The sequence below is a fragment of the Protobothrops mucrosquamatus genome, unplaced genomic scaffold (assembly GCF_001527695.2).
Source record: "Protobothrops mucrosquamatus isolate PMUCROS unplaced genomic scaffold, P.Mucros_1.0 scaffold6051, whole genome shotgun sequence".
NCBI classification, from domain to species: domain Eukaryota; kingdom Metazoa; phylum Chordata; class Lepidosauria; order Squamata; family Viperidae; genus Protobothrops; species Protobothrops mucrosquamatus.
Genome location: NW_015391890.1, coordinates 7182 through 12177, shown reverse-complemented (window position 1 = coordinate 12177; position 4996 = coordinate 7182). Strand labels below are relative to the sequence as shown.

Below are 4996 nucleotides of genomic sequence, written 5' to 3'. Positions count from 1 at the left end.
TCTCTTTTTCTTTTTTTCCTCTTTCTCTTCTCTTCCTCTCTTTCCTCTAACTTTCTCTCTCTCTTTCCCCTCTTTCTCTTTCCTCTTTCTCTTTCCACTTTTTCTCTTTCCCTCTCTCCTCTCTTTCTCTTCTCTTTCTTTCCTCTTTCTCTCTCCCTCTCCCTCCAGGTTAGGAGAGAGAGAATGAAAGGCAGATGGCGCCGAACAGGCGGGGAGAGCAGGACGGAAGGTAGAAGCTCCTGGCCGCCCCCCATCACTTCTTCAGCCGAACAAGCAGGGAGGGGCAGGGAGGGGGAGCAGAACGGGAGGCAGCGGCTCCAGTGGCGGCGGCCCCATTGCATCCTCAGCCAAACGGGCAGGGAGGGGGAGCAGGACGGGAGGCAGCGGGTCTGGCGGCAGCCACTGCAGCATCGTCGGGGTCCCCGTCGCCGCCCATGGCCCGGCCGCCGCCCCCGCCGCATCCTCAGCCACTTCGCCATCTTAAGAGGAGGGTGCCAAGGCCGGGTGCAACATGGGCGGCCGCGCCGGCAACAGGGAGTGCCGACGAGGGGGGGTCCCGATCGCCGCCAGCCCCGCCGCCCTCGCATCCCAAGGTCTCCTTCTGCAGCAACGAGGGCAGCAGCGGCGGCTCCCTGAAAGTGCCCGAGGAAGGTGCCACCGATGGGGCCAAGGTGCGGCCGGGCGGCGGAGAGCCCTGCGGCAGCCAGGCAAGCTTCATGCCTGACTGCCATCCGGCCCGGGCTGGGGAGACATGTGGCCGGTTCGGCTTCCCGGGGAGCGATGCTCCCGCTGGCCGCCGCACCAGCCATGACTGCCGCCCAGCACGGGGAGACATGTGGCTGGCTCGGCTGCCCAGGGAGCGGCCCAAGCAGAGTCTCGCGAGGGACGCAAAACGAGATCAGCCGCTGCCTATTGGTCGAGGGAGACCCCGCCAATAAACTTTCTGATAGGGAGGGCCGTGGGAGGGCCGCATTTATATAGAGCAGGGAGGGCTGTTCGAGGGCCGGATTAAACCGGAACGCGGGCCGCAAATGGCCCGCGGGCCGGACTTTGGACATGTCTGGTCTAGTTTAATGAAAAGAAGGACTAGGGGTTACATGACAGCAGTGTTCCAATATCTAAGGGGTTGCCACAAAGAAGAGGGGGGTCAACCTATTTTCCAAAGCACCTGAAGGCTGAGCAAGAAGCAATGGATGGAAACTAATCAAGGAAAGAACCAACCTAGAATTAGGGATAAATTTCCTGACAGAACAATTAACTAATGGAATTGGCTTGCATTCAGAAGTTGTGGGTACTCCATCACTGGAGATTTTTAAGAAGAAAAGATTGGACAACCATTTGTCTGAAATGGTATAGTGTTTCCTGCTTGAGCAGGGGGCTGGACTTGAAGACCTCCAAGGTTCCCTCCAACTCTGTATTCTGTAAAGTTCCGAAGCATCTCATGCAATACATAAGGCATAAGCTTTCACTGTGATGCGGACCTCTCACATTTTCATTGCTGCAAATGCTGCTGCACCATTCAACAGAACCAAGGAGATTTAGAAATATGGTGACATCTTGAAGCAAAAGAAGACAATGACAAAGCCTTCTATCCAGGTTGTCATCATATTGCTTTAAAAAAAAAAGGGAAATTGGCACCCAGCTCCAACCCTTTTCTTTAGTTCCATGGAAGTTGCTAGGCCTACTTCCAAACCTGGACATTTGTGACTATACATTTTAGTGGGTGTGTAAGTTTACCCCTATTTCCTTTACATATTTCACGAAAACCAAGAAAGTGGATTTGAAATCTAGCTTTTCGAAAGCTAGATTTATTTTTTTTTAAGTATTTGCTTTCTCCCATTTCAGACCTTTAGGTGGCTTGCAAATATCTGGAGTTTAAAGCAATTACTTTTCTTAATAATTTACACCTGAAATTATAGCATGATGCATGACTAGTTTCACATTAAATAGAGATCTTTAATGACTCTGTGAACGATGGAGAAGGATGACCTAGATATATTTAGATGCATTCTCCTAAAAAGACATACTTTGGGAAAGGTTTCCCGGCCAATTATTAGCCAGTAACTCACTTTTCTCCTTAGGGCAGAAATTGCTAGCATTGATTCTTCCAATCTTTTCAGGATGCTTTTCTGAGCATGCTCATTGCTGAATGAATTTGTCAGCCCATCATGCAAATCTTTATTTCCTTGATCTTCTGCTTTAATAGTTGTTTCTTTAATAGTTGTGTCTTGATCATAAATCAAGGGCAAGGGATCCAGGGAAGCACACTCTCTCCAGTGACTACCAAATGCACATTCTTTGCTCGATAGATCTTGAAGCTTGAAATTCTTATACTTTCTTTGTACATGCTCAAAGTAGCGGCCACCTAGTGAGTTAATCCATTGTCCTTCATATTATACAGACTGCTGAGTGGGGGAGGGGAGCAGTACTTTGTCTCCTGACAGCAACTTGGAGAGGTGTATGCAGTTTGATAACACTTTCAGGAGTGGTATGCCAGTGCTTCTTCTTAGGACTGACAGAAAGTGGTCCAGCTGGTTTGTGCCTAAAATAGGACATCTTTTTTTAAGTGGTTTGACCTTGTCTCTTTCTTAAGCTGAGAGAGGGTGACTGGTCCAAGTTCACCCAGCTGGTTTTGTACCTATTTCAGGACTAGAACTCCCATTCTTCCTGTTTCTAGCCTGGTGCCTTAGCCATAACACCACATTCACTGTTGAAATTAATTAGATTTATTCAACATAGTTTCTTATAGCTTTCACTGGTCATCTCTGTACTATCTAAAGGGCATGTAGCTTTACAGGACACATTAGACCACACTGTTTAATTATTTATGATTTAAGACTATCCATTTCTGTTAACAATTCCGCCGTAAGGCAGACGTTATGGAAAAAGCAAGTGATGTACAATGATATAATTACTGGAACAATGCTCAGAGTGTGCTACCATATGTGCTGTAGTAGTCAGTGCCTCTGTTCCCTTTTCCAGTTTCTTGCCATCTTCCCTACTGGAAATGGGATAAGATTGATCACCTATGATATATATACCTTGAATAACCTATGAAATTGTTTTTAGTTTGAGAGCTACGGCACATGTAGATCAATCAATCTGTTTATTACAGTCGTAAGGCCAGACATAATCAAAATGTATAACAACAGTAACAATTTTACTTCCATATTTACAGGATATAAAACCACCAAACAATCAATATAGTATAATCCAAAATTCTCAAAATAAAACATCATATTTAAAAAAAAATCAGACCTTAATAATGGTGCGACGTATTGTGTAAATGGTGGCACAAAATTGGGCAACCTGAATTGATATTTTCGGATCCTTATCCAAAAGTAGCAACTTTAGATAAAATTCATATCCCCTGCCTGGACATTTCTTCAATATTGGATATATAAGAATCTGTCTAGAGTCTTTATATAAAGAGCAACGAAGCAACATATGGCTTAGAGTTTCTATAGAGCCATCACCACATGGACACAACCGAAGGTGCATAGGAATGCCCGTAAACCGTCCAAAAAGGACTGCCAAGGGCAATGCATCCAGCCTGGCTAAGGTGAAAGCTTTACGAAATTTCAAAATTGTAATGGAAAATAGATAAGAAGCTGGAAAGAATCCTTCTGGAAGCAAGTGACAAATGTTGGAATGTGCCACCTTACTTAGGTTTGTTTGGAGATCAATATCCCAGATTCGTTGTTTCAAGGCAGTTCTAACATTATCAAATCCTAATGAACACAGACTTTCCATAGAAAAGCCCACATGTAGAGTTTGGACTGCAAGATAACATATTCTTTGCATAATAGAGAATTATTGTATGTCTGCCAGATGTATTGTATCCAAGGGATAAGTGACAAAAGGAGCATTACAACTTTGTGATGCATGTTCCATCGCTTTTGTAACATATACAAATACACAAAAAGATGGAACCTGGAACAAAATGGCATAATGCTGTTTTTATCATTTTGGTGAAAGTCTCCAATCCTATGGATGCTGTAAAATATTTGATATTCTTTGAAATGATATTCTTTGAAATGAAGCTGTCTTGCAAAAAAGTTAGAGAAGCTATCAGCTACCTGATTATATGCCAAATCTTCCTATATTTTTATATTTGAATTTTTTTCAAAACTGCATATACAGTATGTGTGTCTATATACACCCATCCATAAACACACACACACAAATATATACACACAAACACACTCATGTATATATTGCTATGCTAAAGCTAAATTATATAAAAATTCAATATGAAGCAAAAGTCACATCGTATAGCAATTTAGTCCAGCAAAAATAAATTATGACTAACAGTACAATTTGTTATTCAAGCAAATAATATTCAATACTTCACTTCAGATTTAAAATATTACTAAGTAATATAATCAAAAATTAACAGTCCTGCAAATCCTGATGATTACAAGAAATCATTACATAATTATAAGCAACAAAAACAATAGCAGCAAAGATGGGTTGCTAAAATATTGCAGACCATGCACACTAATATTCAACAGCAACAATGTCATGTATCCTACAGCATTAATCATAGGAAATCAAAACAATGAGAAAATAAATTTTTGAGTTGTAGCTAAAATAAAACAAGCTCTTTTTTTTTAAAAAAAGAGTAAGTTTTCAATTAGCAATAATCACACCTCAGATAAATCTCATTGGCTATGATACTGCCACTGCACTAAGCTTTAGCGGTTTTGAGCAGCGTGATGATCTAGTAGTGAAGATGCTCGCCACCCAATCAGAAGATGAGAGTTCAATTTGAGGTGGTGGCAGATGTTTATCTCCTAGGGCTCAAAGAAAAAATGAGAACTCTGTATGGCATCAGGAAGGGCATCCGTCCGATAAATGCTCAGCTCCATCCGGTCACTCCTACTAGCCTGAATTAAGGAATTACAGGGTTATAAAAAAAGAGTTTTAAATGAGGTGTTTTGTTGATTTTAAATGAGTATAACTTGGATTTTGTACCATTTTCACAAAGATGCTT

General features: G+C 42.4%; 1 non-coding gene across 1 annotated transcript; it reads right to left on the bottom strand.

Annotated features, from left to right (window-relative positions):
* Positions 1–4572: 4572 nt before the first annotated feature.
* LOC114923657 lies at positions 4573–4697 on the bottom strand. Its single transcript, XR_003810682.1, has one exon. It is a non-coding gene; the product is annotated as a U4 spliceosomal RNA (small nuclear RNA).
* Between the last annotated feature and the right edge of the window lie 299 nt (positions 4698–4996).